This window comes from Trachurus japonicus, chromosome 5 (assembly GCF_045865225.1).
Source record: "Trachurus japonicus isolate A0001 chromosome 5, Traja_1.0".
NCBI lineage: Eukaryota > Metazoa > Chordata > Actinopteri > Carangiformes > Carangidae > Trachurus > Trachurus japonicus.
In genome coordinates this window covers 4,753,295-4,776,425 of record NC_140911.1, presented here as the reverse complement: position 1 = coordinate 4,776,425, position 23,131 = coordinate 4,753,295, and positions in this window count along the sequence as shown.

The following is a 23,131-nucleotide window of genomic DNA, read 5'->3' as shown; positions in this document are numbered from 1 at the left end:
CTACTGCTATGACTATAGAGGTTATAGTGAGAGGAGGAGGATCTGACTAATAAATGTTGAACTATCCCTTTAAACTGGTATGAACGCTGCTGGTCCGGCCTGCAGCGTTCAACAAACTCCACTCGTGTCATAAAAACACACAAACACACACAGAGCAACAGCAGCTGATTCCACAGCAGCAGCAGCATCATGTGTCACCTGCTGCCCTGTGAAGCAGCCTGATGCCACCGGCCTCAGGATGAATGGATGAGGAGGAGAGAGGGAAGGGTGTGGAGGACGCCAGTGAAGGGTGTGTGGTGGTGGTGTGTGGTGTGTGTAGAGCTGGTGTTGATGGGTGGGCGGGGAGGCAGAGAGAGGATTTAAATGGAGATTGACGCCCCGGGGGGGTTACCCTGGCAACAGGCAGGAGCTGCTGTCAGATTAGGATCTGAAAGAGAGAGATAACCACTTTACTGCCTCCTGGACTGGAGGAGAGCTGCAGGGCTGCAGCGTGTGTGTCTGTCTGTCTGTGTGTGTGTGTATGTGTGTGTGTGTGTGTGTGTGTGTGTGTGTGTGTGTGTGTGTGTGTGTGTGTGTGTGTTTAACCCACGGTGCCATGCAGCTGCAGAGTCGTTTCTAAAGAAGCTGGTTAAAATGCCACACGGCAACGCAGCAGAGCAACATCCATCCCTCACTGACACCACAAAACACACACACACAATGGAAACACGTGCAAATATGTCAGAGTGTGTGTGTGTGTGTGTTGCTTTATATAAAACCATGTAGCAACACGTAGATGTGTGTGTGTGTGTGTGTGTGTGTGTGTGGATTTACATGACAACAGTGTGTTTTTACAGCGTCTGAACAACAGCAAAGACAAACAGCAGAGTCACAGGGTCAGGTGTGAGGAGACCAGCGGGGAGACCAGATAAAAACAAAACAAAACAAAACAAAACAAAAAACTACTTCCTGAACAGAAACGATCCACTTATTGATAAGTTATTGGTTCTGATTGACAGATTTAATCAATGGAGAACGACAAACCGGTCAGACGGAGGATTGATGAGCAGCAGCGACAAACTTGTATCTGATGTCCGATACTCCGACTCACTCTCAGTCAATCAGCTTCTCCTTCTAAAAGCACCAATCAATCAATCAATCAATCAATCAATCAATCAATCAATTGGCCTCTCAATCAGGAGACAAACAATCACAATGCAGACAAAGAATCTGCATCGAACACAAAAATGAACATAAAGAGCATAAACACAACTCTGAGACAGTTAACACATCGCTGGTTCGAATCCCGACCCTGACGACCCTGTCTCAGTCCGTCTTCCTGTCTAATAAAGAAATAAAATATACACATATATATAGATATGCAGTATATATTTAAAATACTTTTTGCAGCCCACAAGCGGACCCTTGGGCTTTTTAATCCGGCCTGTCAAATATTGGTACTAAAAATATTCCTAATTATAACAAAGACCAGAAACTGAAGGGATATACAGTATACATGTACAGTACTACAAAAATTAGGGATGTTTGGCTTTTGGATTAAATTTCAGAATGCAGCTAAAATGCACTATAACCTTTACAGGTGAACTTCATTTAACCTTCTCTAAACTTTTGAATGCACATGTCCAGTTGTTCAATGTTTCAGTCCTTATTGAATAACATGCTGTTCTCTAACAAGGTGATTAACCACAAACATCACATTGAATTGAACCACTAAATCAGACGGTGCTTGTGATGTTCTGGTTCAGTGACAGTTTGTATATAGTTCTCTCCTCTCTCCCTCTCCTCTCCACCTTGTTACCATGGTGACATCATGAGACCAAGACAACACTTTGATCAAACTGATCAACTTATTGAGACATTGAGATTGTCGCTGTGCTATAACCACCACTGTTGTTAGCTTTTGTTTGAGGTAAAGAAATGACCATTGCATCCTTCTACTTAAAAGGCCTTATGATAGAATATCACTGTAGCAGGAACTTTAGGGAGATTCTTGTCAAATATCCCTAACTTTTTGTGATGTAGTATGTATATATATTGCCCATTAAGTTCAAATAAAAATTTTTAGCTTCCTACCTTCTCATGAAGGTGATTGTGACACTGTGATTTATTCTTGATAGATAAAGTGTTTAAATTTCACAGTGATATGTTTGGAAGAGACTGATTAATAAAGTTTTGAGAAGATTTAAACTACAAAATTAACCTTCATAATAGAAATAAAAAGAGGAATGTGTCTGAAAACAAAATCAATTCAACTTTATAGGCAACAGTGCATATATATATATATATATATATATATATGTATGGCCCATATATATACGTATATGGGCACAGATCTGAACATAAACATGTATTTTAGGATTTAGAGAGTGTTACAATAATCACTAATGATCTTTGGAGAGGACGAAGAAGGAGAAACTGAGCAAACAGATATCATGACACACACACACAGACACACACACACTCCAAAGGCTGAGGACAGTGTCACACACACACACACACACACACACACACACACTCTGGAGGCCTGCTGGCTGCTGCTGCTGCCGGATTGAGAGGGATTTGTTGGACGGCACGCGACCGTGTCATGGCAGCGCCTCCACCTCCTGTCAGCTGTGTTTGTGCAGGGACAGGGAGGAGGAGGAGGAGGAGGAGGAGGTGTGTGTGTGTGTGTGTGTGTGTGTGTGTGGGGTGTCTACAGAGGAGGAGGAGGACAATCTCTACATGAAAAGAGCTGGAGAAAAAAAAAGGGGGAGCATGTAAATCTTTTGGACAAGGACGAGGGGAGAGGAGGAGGAGGAGGAGGAGGAGGAGGAGGAGGAGGAGGAGGAGGGCTGAAGTTGAAACAATCACTTTTTCTTTTGTGCAGGTGTTTTTGTGTGTTTGTGTGTGTGTGTGTGTGTGTGTGTGTGTGTGTGCACGTGTGTTAAAGAGCGAGAGAGAAAAGACGGAGTGTGCGACTGAACCAACATTAACCAAATAAGATCTGCTGCTTTAACTTTCACATCATTTGCATTTGCCCTTTAGCGATCGCAACTCTGAATATGTGCTGTGTGTGTGTGTGTGTGTGTGTGTGTGAGGGACAATGACAGTTAGAGACTTTTTCATGGATTAACTTCATAGTGAATCATTTTTCCCTCCTGGTTGTGAGTGTTTTGATTGAAGCCGTCGTCTCTCAGGATCAAACCTCAACTCATCTTCTATCTTCATCATTACAGGATATTTGCATTTACTGTTTCACTGTTCAACTGTCCACAAATAGGAACAAAGACAAAGCTTAATCGCCTCCTTCACTACAAACCGAGCCAGAGCAGATCTGATTGAGCGTTTTTTATTTTTTATTGTGTGCCTATAAAACACAATTTACAGTTCGACTATAAACCGATCCACGAGTGTATGTGTGGTCTCAGGAGTCTGGGATGGTTTTATTACAGTGTGTGTGTGTGTGTGTGTGTTTTTTTATCAGGCTGTAATTTATGAGCTGAAATAATAATATAAAGTTTTACTAAACAGGTCATTTAATTTAGTTTTTGAGAAGTTTCATATTGCGTTATAATAAATGAGCGGTGGTGTTTGAACAGAGAGCAGCTGAAGCTCTGCAGCTCATTTGCCTGTAACAGATGTCCAGGCGTCGCTTCATGATTTGCATTGACAAATGATCTTTAAATAGTTCGTCTTCATATAGAAACTCTTTTGTTTTAGCTTCGACTCTAAACTGGACGCACACCAAAAAAAAAAAAAAAAAAAATCCCAATGCAAAATAGAACTTTAAAAACCCCAGACAAAACAAACAAACTTAAAATAAGAAGCATGGGAAGGTTTCACAGAAACTATGACGCATAAATGATTTTGAATAAAGACCAAGGTTATGATTTAACTTCTACAGTAAATAGCACTTCTCTATTTATGGTCAATTCTTTATTTATTAATAGGTAAATTAATAATTATACCTGTGTTTTATGTGATTTCCATGTTGAATATTTGTGTTTGTCGCTCCTGCAACAACAAATAAAGTTATTAAAGTTGAAGTTGAGGGTAACACTTTATGATAAGTAGGCCTACACATTATTAAGCATTAGTATACTCATTAGTATGTAGTTTAGAAACACAGTTAAAAATGTTTTACTCATCATTGATCAGCACTAACTGTATTTATAAACTACATACTAATGAGTATTCATGTGTTATAAATGAAGAATTCAGTATTTATTAATGCTTAACTAATGCTTAATAGTGTGTACGTATTATAAAGTGTTACCAAGTTGAGAGTTCAGAGTGTTTTTTATGTCTATAAATAAGATTTGACACAGATTGGACTCGTGGTTAAATCACATAAAAACACAAGTGATAAAATTACTGTATGTGTCGATGCAAATCTGAAACAAGATCTTCTGCTTTTTTTATTGTTTTTTTTTTAGATTAGAGGCTTTATTGTCATCATGTTCACACACACAGTGCATCAACATGATGTTCCTATTTGTGGACAGTTGAACAGTGAAACAGTAAATGCAAATATCCTGTAATGATGAAGATAGAAGATGAGCTGAGGTTTGATCCTGAGAGACGACGGCTTCAATCAGAGCTGCAGGAAAGTAAACACTCACAAAGAAAATGATTCACAATGAAGTTAATCCATGAAAAAGTCTCTAACTGTCTGGTTTGGAAATGTGTCTGCGTAAGAAGAGAGGCAGCTGAACAAGGTGGTACGCACTGCATCTACTCTAGAATCATTGGATGTGAGCTGCTCAGAGCTACGCTACGGAGGCTCATGGGATTCTTGGTTTCCCTCATCAAACTCATCAAATACACAATCCAACAACTCCACAACGCTCTGGTGGACAAGTTGTGAGCTGCACATTCACCACGCTATGAGATAATAACACAACGTTACCACACAGAGTTGTTTTAGAGGGAAATACAGAGACTGTTGATGAAAAACTGTCCCTGAAGGCAACGCGCATCAGCGGTTTTGCATGAATTTCCCAACAACTCTGTGTGGTAACGTTGTGTTATTATCTCATAGCATGGTGAATGTGCAGCTCACAACTTGTCCACCAGAGCGTTGTGGAGTTGTTGGATTGTGTATTTGATGAGTTTGATGAGGGAAACCAAGAAATTCCCATGAGCCTCCGTAGCGTAGCTCTGAGCAGCTCACGGCTCTGCTCCGCCGTTCTAAAAATAGCTTGCACCGACAATTAAAGGTAACGAACCTACTGCTATGACTATAGGGATTATGGCAATGGGCCAATTTGCCAAAATGTTGAACTATCCCTTTAATATTTTAAAAGACCCCTCCCACCCAGCTAACTGCCTTTTTAACTTCCTGCCCTCACAAAAAAGACTGAGGAGCATAAAATCCAGAACAACCTGACTCCAGAACAGTACATAACCACAAGCTGTTAGACTCCTCAATAAATACCTTGGTTCATTTAGGGGGGCAGGGTATTGTTTTAATGTGCCATATTCATTGATTATCTATTTATTACTACCTTTATTGTGCACTTTATTCTGATTTTATCATGTATTGTATTGGGTGTATGTTTGTGTTTTTATGTCAGTGTGTGAAGCCCACTGAAACAAATCCCACACTGCAAAAACTCAAAATCTTACCAAGAATATTTGTCTTATTTCTAGTCAAAATGTCATTTCTAGTCAAAACAAATCTCATTATACCTAAAATAAGTATATTTATACATATACATACATAGTTATACAGAAAAAGTAGCTTGTTTTAGACACTTTTTACTTTTTTCAAGCCTGTTTTCACTTGAAATAAGTAGAAAAATCTGATAGTGGAGCAAGTTTTTCTTTCTTATTACAAGCACAAAAACTTCCTTTTACTGGCAGATTTTTCTACTTATTTCAAGTGAAAATGTGTTTGAAACAAGTGAAAATGATCTAGAAAACAAGTTAATGTTTAGGTGATGAGTCTTATTTAAAAAGGGATTAGTTTTGACTAGCAATTTTGACAAGAAATACGACAAATATTCTTGGAAAGATTTTGAGTTTTTGCAGTGCAATCAACAATGTTGTTGACATGGCAATAAAGTATTGAAACTGACATGGAAACTGATGAGATTCAAGGTGCTACTGTACAACAGGTCAGTGCAATAGAAGAAACACAACTAGACCTACTACATGTAAAAGAAACACACAATATAATAAATAATACAGCTGAGTTAGAGGTTTTCATCAATAACCGTCGACAGGCAGCGATCAGTTCTGATTTGATGATCAATTCTCAACCCAACGAGCTTTTTCAAGATTGAAGGAGTTGAGGAAAGAAGAGAGGATGAAAGAGAAGAGAAGAGAAAGAGAAAGAGAAGAGAAGAGAGAGAAAGAGAGTGAGTGATCTCTGGTTCTCATTTCCAGTCCGTGGACATTACCGCTTCATTAGCAGGCAGCATGTGCTAAATATTATTCTGACTCTGATGCTATCACACTCCTATGTAATGAGATACAGGCCCTGTGAACACACACACACACACACACACATCCCAGACTCCTCTCTTCCCCTCCGACACCTCCTGACCCTCCTCTTACCTCTGACCAAGTGAGAGTGGAGGAAGGAGAAGAGAGAGTTGAGTAGAGGACGATCCAGATCCCTGAACTCTAATCCAGATCACGGCCTCGCTCCTCCTCCCTGCGATGCCCCAGATCTCATTTCGGCTCCAAGACTCCAGGACTTCTCTCCCGTATCTCCCCGCGGCCGATTTAGAGAATTATTCAAATGAAGGAGACGAAGAAACTGTGTCCGATAAAAAAAAAAAAAAAAAAAAGCCTCAGATGTTTCTTTTAAGGACCTTTGAAGGTTGCAGATTCCTCTGGAGTGGCTCCCTCATTAAGAATGATAATTGAGAAGATCTGGATGTGTTTGATATATAACACACACACACACACACACACACACACACACACACACACACACACACATTAAACTGCAGGTCTGAGCCGGTTACACAGAGAGAGAGAGAGAACAGAGCAGAGTTCATCAGGCCACGGAGGAAAAAACCTTCAAGTGCTCTAAACGCTCCGTTCAGTTCAGTTCAGTTCAGTTCAGTTCAACTCTGCTCAACGTTTTGCTGCCACGTTCACTCAGGACGTTCACTGTAACACTACTTCACTAAAAAGATGCTTAAACATTTTTAAAAAATCAGAGCAGAGAAGCTGGTTTTCAGTAAATATAATACACTTTCAATTAAATTCCTTTTATTTTATAAAGAGGGACAATGTGCATTGATAAACATTTTAAGGATAAAATGTAAATGTTTTTTACACACAATTAACATGTTAGTTCTGTATCATATGTTTGGAAAAACAAAGTTAATAGAAACATATGTATACTGTACATATACTGTACATATACATTATGTTTCTATCAACATTATTAAACTGTGCTCACATTAGTAAATCACCACACGATCCTCAGGATTTACAGATTTACACTGGCCACTTCATTAAATTATATTTGTATTATGTGTTTTTTGTCGTATTGTGTTAATGCTCAGTTGTTGCTGTCATCGTTCTGTTTGTCCATCTATATATATGTGTGTGTGTGTGTGTGTGTGTGTGTGTGTGTGTGCACAATTGAGGGAGAAAAACCAGAATCAAATTCCTTGTGTGTCTGAACAAATAAATAAAACCTGATTCTGATTTACAGTTTTTTAAATGAGCAGAAAGAAACTGAGTTGTGTTCAACACCGACACACACACACACACACACTCTGATCAGCTCCAACATGGTTGACGACTACCTCCCCCTAGAGGAGCACGGAGCAGCATCATCTACATCTACAGAGAGAGAAAAAAACCCAAAAAGAGACTCAACAACATCTGACAAATATGATTTAAATGAAGAAAAGAAACATTTTAACCTCTGATCTGATGAAATTTCGTCCAAAAAGCAGCAGGAACAACTCCAAACAGAAGAAGAATCACTGACTTTAATCCAGTTTAATTTGAGACTGAGATAATTTCATTTTCACTTTTGCTCTGTGGAGCCAAAACTACATTTAAAAAGTCACATTTATTTAGATTATAAATCACCCACTGGTTATTGTTCATGTTACATAATATGAAACAAGTGGGTGGATGCAAATGGATCAGATGGGAACAGGATGAGGCTCAGGATGTAACGGTGAATATTATCAGTGCGTTGGGACTGAACTCTGGTCCCAGAAACATTATCAGGCCGGTCGTTCATGCTCCGCTTGCAACGAGGCAGCGGTACGAGCTCCAATCAGAACTCAGGGGCTCAGAGATAAGAGCCAATCAGAGCTCAGAGAGGGGGGCTGGCTGATAAGAGCCAATCAGAGAGGAAAACGGAGAGATAAGGACCTGGTTCTGCTGCAGGTGATGAGCTGTGTCCTCAGAGCCACATGCAAAACACACACACACACACACACACTTCTGCTATCACACACACACACAGTTCTGTAGCTGCAGCTTTTAGTTCTTAAATATAAAACATGAACTGTGAAGATCAAACTCTTCACAACACAAACTGTAAAAGAAAACAAAAACTCTCTGTGTTTCGTTTGACATTTACATCTAAAACGTCCCACGATGCATCGCTTCATGACCTCGACCTCAAACGCATCGTTGAGTTTGGATGCAGCATCGCCGACGCCAAAACAAACCAACAGCACAGAGAGTGTTTTCTTTGGAAACGACTTAATATATTCAAAGTATCTGAAACACTCGTTGCTGCACATCTCATTCTGAGAGAAAAGTGGAGCAGTAGCAGCAGTACACTGCAAAAACTCAAAATCTTTCCAAGAATATTTGTCATATTTCTTGTCAAAATGTCTCATTTCTAGTCAAAACTAATCTCTTTCCACTTAAAATAAGACTCATCACCTAAAAATGAACTTGTTTTTAGATCATTTTCATTTGTTTCAAACAAATTTTCACTTGAAATAAGTAGAAAAATCTGCCAGTGAAAGCAAGTTTTTTGTTCCTGTAATAAGAAAGAAAAACTTGCTCCACTATCAGATTTTTCTACTTATTTCAAGTGAAAATCTGCTTGAAATAAGTAAAAAGTGTTTAAAAACAAGCTACTTTTTATGTATAACTATGTATGTATATGTATAAATATACTTATTTTAGGTGTAATGAGATTTGTTTTGACTAGAAATAAGTCAAATATTCTGGTATTCTGATAAGATTTTGAGTTTCTGCAGTGTAGAGGTTGGTCTCTCACGTCTTCTTAAGTTATGTGCAACTTTTCTTAATAAATCCCACGTGCAGATCAAAAAAAACCCAGCTCTTTTGATTTTTCTGGTTAAGTGTCTGAAGTGAAGGGGTTGAAGGGCGACAACGGTTTGGAGGAGAACATTTGAAAGAAATCTCCTGTGAGGAAAATGAAAGTTCAGAAGAGAGAGAGAGAGAGAGATCACAGGCTGCAATTACAGCAGTGTGTTGCAGCGATGATGGAGGTGATAACACGCACACACACACACACACACACACACACACACACACACACACACACACACACACACACACAGACACACAGGACGGAGCTGGCACCCTGAACCTCAGCTCACCCCGGCCTCCTCCACCTTCACTTTCTCCTGCAGGTCACACCGAGGCCACGTACAGGAAGAGGCCGAGGAAGTTGCACGACACAATCACAACTTCTCATCTGCACGTTTAAAAAAAAAAAAAAACTGCTTCATTTTTCCTCTGTGTGGTTTTTTTTTGTTGTTGTCTTTTTTCATTTGAGTTGATTTTTCAGTGTTTTTTGTGGCGCAGACTTTTGGCAGCAGACGCAGACGCAGACGGACGGACGGACGGACGGCACCGCCAGTCTCACTCCTCCTGTGCACAGAAAAGAAAAGAAAAGAAAAGCTGCATGTGCACAAAGAGGACGGCATCTGGGATGTTTTAAAATGCAGTCCAATAATAAAGAAATAATGATTTGAAATTAATTGTTGCAACAAAAAAAAGAAGCAAGATTTTAAGTTCAACCAAAAAAAAAGTTCCCGGACACAAATCAGAAAAGTCAAAATGCTTCAGGACGACGCTGCAGGAAAATACACGACTTCTGCAAAGACGTCTCAGTGTTTCCAGCTCCACAGATTCTGGTTCTGAGTCCCATTTTGATTTCCAAAAAAGGAAACCTTGAGAAACTTAAATGATACGTGAAGTTTAGACAAAGATGCCTCGTATATACATATACAATAAGTAGGCTATGCCTCGTCTGTATGAACAGAAAATTCAGCTGTACAACCAAATATTTCCCATCTATCTCTCTACAACCAGAGACACAAATTCAGATTGGTTTACCAGGGTTTATTAAAGGTCCAGTGTGTAATAATTGTCAAGGTTTATTGGCAAAATCTGAATCTACTACCCATGAATATATTTGTATAAGTGAATAATCACTATAAAATGAGATTTGTTTGGTTTTCATAGCCTTATAATTCTTCTTTTATATCTACATACAGTATAACAAGGGTCTTGCTTTAGAGAGTGTCGCCATCTTGCGTCGCCATGTTTTGTACGGCAGCCTGAAGGGAAAATCCAGCCAATCAGAGAGCACGTTTCAAGAGTTTCACATTGATAAATAAACCAGCGAAGAAGAAGGAGGAGGAAACAGCAGACATATGGTAAAATGGTTTAGATTAGGGATGCACCGATACCACTTTTTTCAAAATGAGTAGTGTACGAGTAGGCCTACTTGCATTTCAGTACTCACCGATACCGATACGCGGTATCATGGAATCGTGGATGCGCGTGTCTTTTAGAATAAAATCGAAGCTGAGGAAAATGAGGAAATGTAGTTTTTCCCCCCTTATATACGTCGATATAACTTAGTTTGGAGCCTAAATCGAAATTACTCTTTGCCGACGGGAGGGGTGAGTGTGAGCGAGTGAGCGCTGCCAGCTAGACACACACTGGACCTTTAACAGTAGAAAGATAAATAAATACAGTAAGTAAAGCCCTCTGGAATTAAATAATGACAGAAACACTGTTGTATTGGAAAAGTCCAGCCGGTCTCGAACCTGTGTCGCTGCAGTTGAAACTCAGACTTGGTTGTGCACGATCTACCAAGTAAGCTGCTACCGGAGGTCACACTTCAGTAGTTTGTAAGAAGAGATGATGCTGCAGCTGCCCTGACGTTTGTTCAAACAACAACACAACAAAATACCGTAGTAACGCACCATCAATTGAAGTACAAGCTTAATGGTCTCATGAAAAACAATGAAAACTGAACATATTCATGAATTCAGGCCCCGGACAGGACGTAAAAAGTGGACATGACCAGGCAAGAGAAGGACATTTGGTCACCCTGCGTTATCACCACAACTATCTGCTCTCTGCAGGAAAACACTTATACTTCAACTTATATACAGAATCTATAATGAGCTACGTATAAATGTTGGATCATTTATGTTCATGTTTGTACTCAGCTTCATCTTCTGCCTATTAACATGTTGCTAATTAGCATTGCATGTTAGCACCAGCTCTGTGATTGGCTGTCCAGTATGTCACAGATGTGTCTTTATGAACCAAGTAGAAACTAATTCTCTGTAGTAAAACCGACAACCAAAAACCTCACAGGGTTCCTTTAAGTCCATGCATTTCACTCATACATCACAATACATTCACTATACAGTTTTCCTGCATGTGCATGTGCATGTGCACACACACTCACATGCACTCTCTCTCACACACACACATCCATGTGCACACACTCACTGTTCACCTCCCTGTCACCCCTCTTCCCTGGGTGGGAGTCCATTTCCGTCTCTTGATACATAAATAAATAAAGGGGTATATAGTGCCCCAGGACTGGGATGGAAGAGACAGAGTGTTAAAGCCAGAGACAGAAAGAAAAGAAAAGAAAAGAAAAGAATAGCACTGCATGGACAGAGGAGGAGGAGGAGGAGGAGTGGGGGGAGTTGTAATTGTTTCCCAGCTCAGGGAAGTCTCGGTCCCGATGCGACGGGGCCGTTGGTCCCGGCGGAGCCCGACTGCCGTCTCTCCCAGACACGAGACGGAGCCTCAATCAAACACATGAGCCTCAGAACACGACCCGGTGAGTTCAGCAGGAAAAGAGGGAGGAGGAGAGGAGGAGAGGAGGAGGAGGAGGAGGAGGAGGAGGAGGAGGAGGAGGAGAGAGGGTTGGTGTGAATTGATTGAATTACACTCGGCCAAAAACACCATGTGTGGGGCAGAAAGTGGAGAAACTGATGGGGCTGCGGTTCATAATGACTCCACACAGTGAGTCAGGACTCAGACCTGGACTAAACGATCACACAGAACAACTGGCCTGAGTGGCCCGAGTGGCCCGGGTCTGGATTGTTCCACCTCATGTGACCCAGATCTGATTTTCTGATATTTTCACAACAGTGTAAACAGAAAGAAAACAACAACACGTCAATCAGACTTGAGGACACTTTCATATGTGGTTTAAATCTTTTTGAAATACGACCTTGACGTCACTCTTGGTCGGCAATCGTCACAATCATGCACAAGTGGGAGGGAGGGGCTAGTATCGTTAACATACTTAAACAAAAACAACTAAGAAGCTGTTTGACCAAAGATCCTCTAGTATGACAAGATGTCTCAAGCTATGAAAAGGTTCAGCTTCACTTCCTGTATCCTAAAGTGGGCGTGGTCACCGTCCCCTCCACCTCCTGTTGTGAACGTGGGTGTGGATTTATAAAAGTTGTCATATTTCATATTTAACATTACAAAAATAAAAAATAATTGTTGAGACAGAGACAGGTCTGGAATAAAGTTGATTTTCTCCTGATTTGTCCATTTTCGTGTCAGAAGAGATGTGTCTTGTGTAAAATGAGTCCAATATTTCCGTCAGTGACTATGAAGCGAAAGAATCGACCATAATCTGAGCTCACATTCACTTCTCCCACTGGAGTCAATAGACTCAAGATAGACTGCTGATGGTCTCCTAAAGGGGGCGGAGTCGCGGTCTGCTGGTCTCCTAAAGGGGGCGGAGTCACGGTCTGCTGGTCTCCTAAAGGGGGCGGAGTCATGGAGAAACCCACGGGACGAGACGTGTGGTTAGCGGAGCTATACTCTTCTTTGTGTAATTACCGTAAACTCTCCAATAGCAGCCCAGAGTCAGAACAGAAGGAAAGAGTCGGATCCAGAGCAGCATCATTTACTAGTTTAACCAGCACCGATTCAACTTTTAATAAATAAATGTGTTGCTCTGCCCACAGAATGTATATAGGACCGGATCGAACAAAACAAACCAACACGCCGGATTCGGGTTGAAAACTCGGGTCTGGGCTTCCATAGGCTATTTTTGGCCGCATTCGGGACAAAAATGAATGCTTGTGACGTGGTCGGACCGGGTTCCTGTTGAGAACTGTAGCAGGGATGAAGCAGCTTAGAAAGTGCTCAAACAGGCGATCGTGGGCTTTGAGTATAGTTTTGTACATTCACAAGAGATCCGACTTCTAATTGAGACTCGGCTTTTATTCGCTCAAACCTGGACCTTGATGAGAAAGTCAGATGACATTAGTTAAAAGTAACCAACAAGTAAAGGGTCAAGAAACCCACGTTACAGGAAACTGACTCGTAGTGGAGCGTCTTGTTTCTAAACCATCTTTAATAATAACTCATAAATAAAACAGTAAACACTCGACATATCTAGTCCGTCATTTATTTTCACCATCGACTTCTGTGTATTTTGGCTTTCCGTCAACACAGCGGTCATGTGCTTCTACTGTCACATCTGGGCCTTGAACTGTTCACATAGCTGCTGTTCTGATTCACATGTTTAAAATAATGTGAACGGACACTTGGGGGAAAAAAAACGTGATCGTAGTCTGTGAGTGTTACAGTGTTATTACCACTATAGAGTCAGATACACATGAGTCTTCTAGAAAGAGATAATTACTAAAGAGGAGAAATAAGGTTAATTGAGTTTGTTTTGTTTGGAGTCGATCTAATGATGGTGAGAGAAATGAAGTTGTGCCTGTTGGCGACAGAATGAGAGAGAGAGAAGAGAAAGAAAAGAGAGATTCAACAACAACATCTGGATTTGTCTTGTGGGGATCGTTCATCCCTTCATCCCTCCTTCACTCTCCCATAAAGGAGACTAATAGCTCAAAGCAGCAAAAATAATTAAGCCGCCAAATTTATTCATCTAATTTAAAATAGCTATGTGGTATTGTGTGTGTGTGTGTGTGTGTGTGTGTGTGTGTGTGTGTGTGTGTGTGTGTGTGTGTGTGTGTGTGTGTGTGTGTGTGATAGAAAAAGAGGAGGTTCCTGACGTTAATTCTGGCTCTGAGTGCTGTTTATTGTCGTATCAGTGTAGGCAACACCTGTCAATCAAACACAACCCGTCAGCGTTGATAATTACATAGGACACACACACACACACACACACTCGTAGTAGATTAGGCTATAAATAAACTGAAGTACAATTTAAAATGTATGATTGATTTAAAAACAAAAACAAATCTATATATTTTTATTCCTGATGCCTGTTTGGTTTTATTTGAATATTTAGCGAAAACTGCACTGACCCTTTTTTTTCTGCTGTTTCTGGTCAGTGTGAATGAACAGTCACAGTCAGTGGTACACTCACTTTGTTCCTCTATGATTTAAACCACAGAGAACTGGTTTAACTGGAAGTTTAACTGTAAGACTATACAAGTTACCTGCACTGGGATACTTGCATGTAGGCTGTGAATTTAGACTTGATACCAACACCAGTGAATTTCCAAAAACAGAACGTGAACTTCTAAATTCACTATTTAAAAAAACAAAACAAAACAAAAAACAGTTTCACATCAAACTTCATGTATTTCAACTGCTCAAAATGTAAAGAGCAGCAGCAACATGAAGTTAAAACAGAGTGAAAACACAAACATTAAGTCATGGAGTCACTAACTGAGTCCTTCAAACTAGTTCAACAACACACGGAATGCTGCTGCCACCAAAATGATACATTTGCTGTATTGTAAATCTCCCCCTATCACGGATGTAGTGCACTATATAGTGTGTTCGCCATTTTGTAGTGTTGTTCGAATTCTCCGCGATTAATTTCATCCACTATGTAGTGGATGACAAAACACCCACAATGCACCGCAACATTGAGTGAACAAGTGATGTACACTACTTTCTACTCCCGTATCCCACAATGCAATGCGGTCGTGTTTTGCCAGAGAAGAAGAGGAAGCTAATTAGCATGTTAGCTACGATTTATTTAGGCAATTTACCAAAAAAACTCCTCAGACGTATTTGCCTTCGCTCCGTTTGCCTCGCCCGGGGAGCAGGAGTTGGGCAGCAGCATCCAAACATTAACAGGCAGCATTAAATCAATCTAATTAAGAAACTGTAGTAGAATATGTAGTAAATACGATCTGACGAGCTAAGCTAATAGCCACAGAGCCGTTAACGGCTCACGGTTGGGACACACAACAGTAGTTTACCAAACCAAACATCCGATATTTCAACAGTTTATTGTCCGAGTAACACAACCACACAGAATCACATCCTCAAATGTTCCCGCAAGGGTCTGGTTTTTATTATTTTATTTTTATGTGTCCAGTTTGTTTCATAGGCTACATCCATGGTTTGTTTACATGATTCTCGGCGCGTCTGCTACGTCACAGCAGTAGGCTAACACGCTAACACCTGGCGCATCAGCTGACGCAACCACGTCCGGAAAATTAACGTCTAGTGTCCGAATTCTCCTCCCGTCGTTCCCTACATCGTCTACATGATGTAGTGGATAGGGAGTGAGTGAGTGAGTGGATGATTTCGAACACAGCCATTGTTTCATTTTCCAGCTACGTTTCCATGACGACTGACCGGAACCAGACAACTGGTAGTTATATCCATGACGACTGACCGGACAGAGAAGTAGGGTAGGCCATGTTTCCATGACTCAAGCTCAAACTTGTGGCGTACACAAGGCAGGTGGAGCCAGTGGCGTCATTTCAGTTTTAGACAAGGTATGGCAAGGACCAACCCCTCCCCGGGGGGTCCGGGGGGTAGAGCCCCCCGGCGGAAAATTTGTGCGCATTGTAAATTGAAATGCAGCAATCTGGTGTGATTTGAGAGCAAAATCACGAAGCTTTCTCAATTATCACTATCAAAGCTATGGATTGGATGATACTCACAATACCCCACACAAGGGTTCATATAACTTATTTATCTTTGGAAAATAAATCATTAGTGGGTCTGAAAAAGTCAAACAGAGCTCTGGTAGCTGATGTAACAGTGTGATAAATAATTTCCCAGGACAACTCAAGCTTTTCCAGGACCTTTGACACTTTTTCTCAATTTCCATGTGTTTTCCATGACTGGATAACCATTTTCCAGGTTTTTCCAGGACGCGTGGGAACCCTGACTGACAAGTATTTTCTTGTTAAAATCCATTTGTAAATTGCCATTTCTTTTGTGTCAACAAATTATTGCCAACATGAGTTTATTCACTGCTAATCTACAGTAGGCCACATCTTTCTACAGTAAGAACAGCAAAGTTTAACAGCAAAATCAGAATAAATTTAATCTGGAAACAAATTAAAATTTTCACAACTAAATTGAATGAGTGATTCCTCCTGTTGCTGCTGTGATTCACTACATTCAGGTAGCCTAATGTTAGAGATGGGCTTGCTTGGGGCTTGTTTAGAAGTTTTTGTGATTTGTGACAAGATAAACAGCCTCCACACTCACAGACAGCTGTCATTAGCCTGTTCTTAACAAGATGACTGCAGCAGCTTCACAGTGTTTCTCAAATAAGAGCTTTCATTTTACTGTGCTCTAAGTAGCTAGTGTTAGCCAAACAAGCACTGAAATATGACTCATATTTAAGCATGTAGAATAAGTGGTAGGCTCAGTTGTTAGCAGGCACCACTGGGAAGTCATGTTGATGGCTTTATAACTCACGAAGGTTTTAGTCGCTCCACATTCACGTCTGCAGCACATGGAGTTTAGCCTGACTCTCGCCAGACCCTTGTAGTTCCGCAAAGCTACGCTGAGCTCCGCACAAGGGTCTGGGACTGCTCCATAGGCGATTCATTTCAGAAGGCGGGGCCTTGTAAAAAAAAATCTTGTATGTGATTGGATAAACCACTTGTCCGTTATCTTGAATGACGTGCTACTTCAGCCACTCACTGCGAGCCGCCATTGTTGTTTGACTCAAACAGTCGTTCAGCGCTACGTCACACCTCAGAAAGTCCCGCCCGGCGATCCTGATTGGTTCATTATTTTTTGCTCCGGGGAAGAAGTTTGCATTGGCCTCGAGTCCAGACCCTTGTGCGAAGCTGAGCGTAGCGCCTCTGGCGTAGCTTTGCGGAACTACAAGGGTCTGGCGAGAGCCAGGCTACATGGAGTTATACAGTCAGAGTTACATCTATGATGCAGCGGCGTGCACTCGTACACGCGCTCTCACAGACACAGCGCACGGCGCGGGGCAGCCCCGCCCCTCAGTGAGAGACAGAGAGAGGAGCAGCAGAGAGGAGCAGGAGCCACAGCATGGTGTTCAGTGAGAAAGAGGCAACACTATCGCGAATCGGTCAGAGAGAATTACAACAGGACACTGTACGCCGTCCCGGTACGCCGCGTATAAAGTCCCGGTACGCCAGGGGTTAAAATCTATAAGTGCCAGTGCTCCGAACATTTTCTGCCAAAGTCAAGGTATGGCGAGTGCCATACACCGCCATACCCAAATGACGCCACTGGGTGGAGCGGATCGAGGTCCGGTGTCGGTACCGGACGTATTATAAGGACATAATAATATAAAACATTCACAGTGTAGGTACCGGACATATTATAAGGACATAATAATATAAAACATCCACGGTGTAGGTACCGGACGTATTATAAGGACATAATAATATAAAACATTCACGGTGTAGGTACCGGACGTATTATGAGGACATAATAATATAAAACATCCACGGTGTCGGTACCGGACGTATTATAAGGACATAATAATATAAAACATTCACAGTGTAGGTACCGGACATATTATAAGGACATAATCATATAAAACATCCACGGTGTAGGTATCAGACGTATTATAAGGACATAATAATATAAAACATTCACAGTGTAGGTACCGGACATATTATAAGGACATAATCATATAAAACATCCACGGTGTAGGTATCAGACGTATTATAAGGACATAATCATATAAAACATTCACAGTGTAGGTACCGGACATATTATAAGGACATAATCATATAAAACATTCACGGTGTAGGTACCGGACATAAGGACATAATAATATAAAACATTCACCGGACGTATTATAAGGACATAATAATATAAAACATCCACGGTGTAGGTACTGGATGTATTATAAGGACATAATAATATAATACATCCATGGTTACTGGATGTGCTCAGGCTTACTGATGACGTCATAGTCATGAAACTCCCGATTGGTTGTAGCTTGGAAAAGTTTGAGAAAACACAAACATGTTTGTACTGGGAAGAAAAAAGAAGAAACGTTTGGTGTGTGTCTGTGTGTGTTCCCGTGTTAGCATTAGCTCCATAGCAGGGCTTAGCACATGGGCTACACTACTATATTTATGTGGGGTGGATTCGCCTAATGTGGGACACTGCCTAATGTGGGACACTTAAGCTTAAATGGGTGTAGGTCTTCCTATAGCAAAAGAAAGTTAATGTAAATGTGGTCTCACACAAGCTGTGATATTGCATTATCAAAATCACATGACATCTCAAATGTCCAATCATAGGTTTAGGAGGGAGAGCCTTCAAACCGGAGGCAACCTGTGTGAAGACCACCAAAATGCTAGGTACTTAGGGTTTGGACAAAAATAATGTTAATGTTATGCCATAATTTATTAAAAAAAAAAAATTATTGCAATTTTTTGTCAAAATGTGTTTATAATATGTTGATGCATTAAAATATATCTTAATATGGTGTAACCATTCTCAATATTTAGGATTTTGATCAACATTTCTACTGTCCCACTTTAGGAAACATGCTTTCCTAAAGCGGGACAGGTGGTTTTTCCTAATGTGGGACAGGGCTTTTCCAGGTAAAACTAATAGGTTGAACAATAACAATGGTTGTTTACATGGCTTTATTGTTATAATGCATTGTTTTGAATATTTTACAACAAAAGAAAATTATATATATTAACTGGAAGTGGTCATAATACTGTTAAAGGAGTAAATGGCTCTGAATTTTTTTTCTTTCTTGTTTCTAAATCTTGTCTTTTTTGATAATGTTCATGAAAAATGTTGTGTTTAGAAGTAATCAAAGGATAGCACATTATTGATTAATTAAATTGAATGTATTTCAGATCACAGTGGCAAAAAAGAGTAAGGCAATGAGACAACCAGTGGAAAAAATACAGGATGAGGGGAGACATTACTGAATATAGGGAGATCACTGAGGATGGTGGTGTCCCACAATTGAAGTTGTTGACCACGGCTGGGAATGACCCTAAGTCCACTCTCTAGCGCACGGTAAAAGGTCACATCCACCACACAATTGGTAGAAAACCATTAATACTATAGAAGATGAAGCAGAACTAGGACAATAAGTGATATTATTGAACACTGGTTTGCAATCTAGCATTTATCATGTATATTAAGATGACTTTTAAACAGACTTTTTAGTGTCCCACATTAGGAGCATGACTGTCCCACATTAGGGAACGGAAATTGCCGCAAAAAACTTTGCAATAAGAGTTGAAATTTGTATGGTATTTCTTTTAGGAGTGTGATATCAGAATTTTCTCTTTGGATTCCATTAGATCACAACCTAAGGATTTCAGAATGGTACAGGATGTAGATTGAAAGTGTTTGCTTCATATCACAATATACACCAGAAGTCTAAATTGCAAAAAATGTCCCACATTAGGCAAATTCACCCTGTATAGTGAATGCAATACACTAACCCTAGATGTGTGAAACACTCTCTTACCACGAGCCGATCTGACAGGTATATTTTTGTTTCTCATGCATTTCTCTACTTTTATTCAAACTTTGTTGAACATTATCTGCACAACCCCCCCTTTTTTTCTGACCTACAACCAATCACAATTGCCGTATAACGTGACATCACCTGTAAGCACAGGTTCCCAAGCCGATCTGGCAGCCCGATACTTATACCCAGCCACTTTCGAATAACAAACAGACCGGACCAGAGTTCGACTGAACTGTTGCCGGTCGATGGATTCTCTCTCTCTATCTGGCCTGTCTAGCCTCTACCTGGTCTTTTTACTAAACTTAACCAACCCTGGGTCCTTTTGGGGAAAAGTGGGGAATATAGGACCCTTTTTCATTGTTGTTGTTGTTGTGTTGTAATATTGTTGCTTTTAATTGTCTATTTTTTATATATAGTTTTTTCTTAATCTTTTCTTAATAATTGCTGGCTTTCTGTGATGAGGACAGCAAAGTAAGAATTTCATTGTCAGGGAAACTCACCTTTCCACTGTGCAAATGACAATAAACACTTTTGACTTTGACTTTTTTTAGGAAAAGGGTCCTATGTCCCCCAGTCAACCCGTGGTGATGATGTGGGTCATGATGGGACCAGTCAGACCAGTTCTGGCAGAACACAGAGTCGCTCACGTGGTGCATTTGTTTAAAATTTGCCTGAGCTCTATTTTTACACACGGACATAATGAATCCTCTATTGTTGCTAGTTTCCACAGGATAACATCACATCACATCCCATCACATCCCAGCTCCATGTGAGTTAGTAAGTTCGTCTGATGTTAAAAAATCTGCAGAAACTGAAACTGGGCCACAGTCAGAAACATGTTTTTTTTTTTTTTTTTTGGTTTTGTTTTGCCTCCAAATCTCCGGCAGCATCAGTGTGGGGATGTCGGTCGTCGTCGTCGTTGTTGGGGGGCGTTTGAATGTTGTAATTACTCTATGAGCACTTAGTTCAGGCTGTCACTGCTGAGGTCACATCATGAATAAAAGCCTCCACATTTTGTCTCCACATCGAGCCGCTAATCTGAAAGATCTAAGAGGCCGAATCAATCCTCCATTCTGCTGCTATTGATCTCATCTCTCCTCCTCCTCCTCCTCCTCCTCCTCCTCCTCCGTCTACCAGTTTCACCCGCTTCCCTCTCCTTTCGTCTCCGTCTCCTCCTCAACATTGCTCTCTCTCCCTCTCTCTGCAGTAATGGATACTGAAGATGTCAGGCAGATTTAACATTTATTGCTTATTTAAAACGGCCTCTGACCCACACACACACACACACACACACACATGCACACACATACAATAGGCTGCAGCACATCCACTCCTCCTCCTCCCTGCAGACGTGCAAAAGGAAACAGAAAGCAGTGCGTTAAAGGCCTGTCACTCCCATTGTTGCAGCAGGAGCCATGGAGTGATCTGATCGGGGGGTCGGGCGGACTAATGGCCGCCTTATCTCTGCAGCAGCAGGCTTCATAATGGCGCTTCAAAGGCCGACTTTCTACCAGGTGGGAGTTGTGTCATTAAGCCTCAACGTTACACTCAGACTTAAACCACAGTAACAATAACAACCCATATGGTCCGAGAGCTGAGAGCAGAGATACTCTGAGAGGAGTTTCACCCAAAGCCCCGAGGCCTGGACCTCGGCCGATCAAAGCCCGGAGAGAGAAGCTGATTGTAAACGTCTACATGTGTCGACTGCTGCTGCTGTGTTAACAATCAGGAGGGTTTGGTACAGTCGTAGCTCGCCTGCAGTGTTTTCACAAGCAGGAAACTGGAGTAAAAAAACGGCCGTGTTATAATTAATGGAATTCACACCGACCGAGCTGCTTCATTCATATTTATACAGACGAGAAACAAGAAATGTAAAAAGACTCAGGTCACAGCATCACTGAGTCAGACTGAGACACAGATACAGAGATAAGAAATAATGTTTGAGCAGCAGAATGAGAGAGAGAGGGGAGGCGTGGGGGTGGGGGGGTGGAGATGGTAAAAAGATAATTCTGTTTAATCTGTGAAGTTTCAGACGAATCTACAAAGACTGAAGAAGAAAGATCAAGAAGAACGATCACGTCCAGGACGAAGAAGAGGAGTTCAGCTGTTTCTCTGTTGTTTAGTTTTTCACTAGCTGGGTTTCCATCCAAGTCGTATCGAATTTAAAAGCGGATTTTGTGAAAATGCGCAAAAAGCAAAGCGAATTTATGACCGTTTCCATTCATTAGTGTTTTGCGATTAGGAGGAGTGCGCCGTGAGATTACGTCATAAGAGAGCGTGAATGTATCCAACAGTTGACACTCAGCTGACACTCAACATCATGGACAATTTATGTACTTTCCGGACCAGACGCACCTGTATAAGCCGCACCAGCTACATTTTAAAAGAAAATACTGTACATATAGGCCGCACTTGAATATAAGCCTCAGGTTTTCATGTTGTAACATGAGATATTTACACAGAAAGACAGTAGGGAACTATGCAAGTCCACTTGCTTTTCTGCTGTTTTGGTTTCGCTCCTCTCCTCCATGTGCATCTGTTGACAAAAAAGCCGGCGAAAAATCAATAAATGGAGCGGTGGATAACGTTACATAACGATGTTACGGCGCGTGATTGTGTAGTCTTAAAAAAGTCACATTTTCATTTATTCGATACGCTGACAAATCCACCCCCCCCCAAAGCGTAAAAACTTTTATGCGCATTTACTGCCTTTTTTCGAATTTCTGGCGTTTCCATTCAAGTATTTATTCGCAATTTTTGAAAATGCGAATAAAAAAAGGTGGATGGAAACGCAACTACTGTGACAGAGCTGAGGAGGAGGAGGAGGAGGAAGAAAGAAGAAAAGGAAGAGGAAAAGAAAGCAGGAAGAGGAGGAGATGAAGAGAGCGAGCACATCCCTGTTTTAAACCTATTTTGGTTAATTTGGTGAAGATGGATAGCCTAGAAATCTAGCTGCACCGTAGCAGCAGCAAATCTCTTTGCTCCGTAGGTCTAGAAACGAGCCATAGGAACTTTTTGAGTCTCGAACACCGTTTGTGTTGACCAATCACAGCGCTCTATCTGTTTAGAGAGTCGTTGGGCGGCTTAACGCCATGACGACATACTTACGACGGTGAAAAACATGACAAGAAGATGGCTTTGGCAAAGGAATCGTTTGAATCGGCGTTGGTGTCAACTTTGAAAGAATTAAACTGGTCATTTTCTTTAAAAGTTGAGCAAGAAACTGCACGG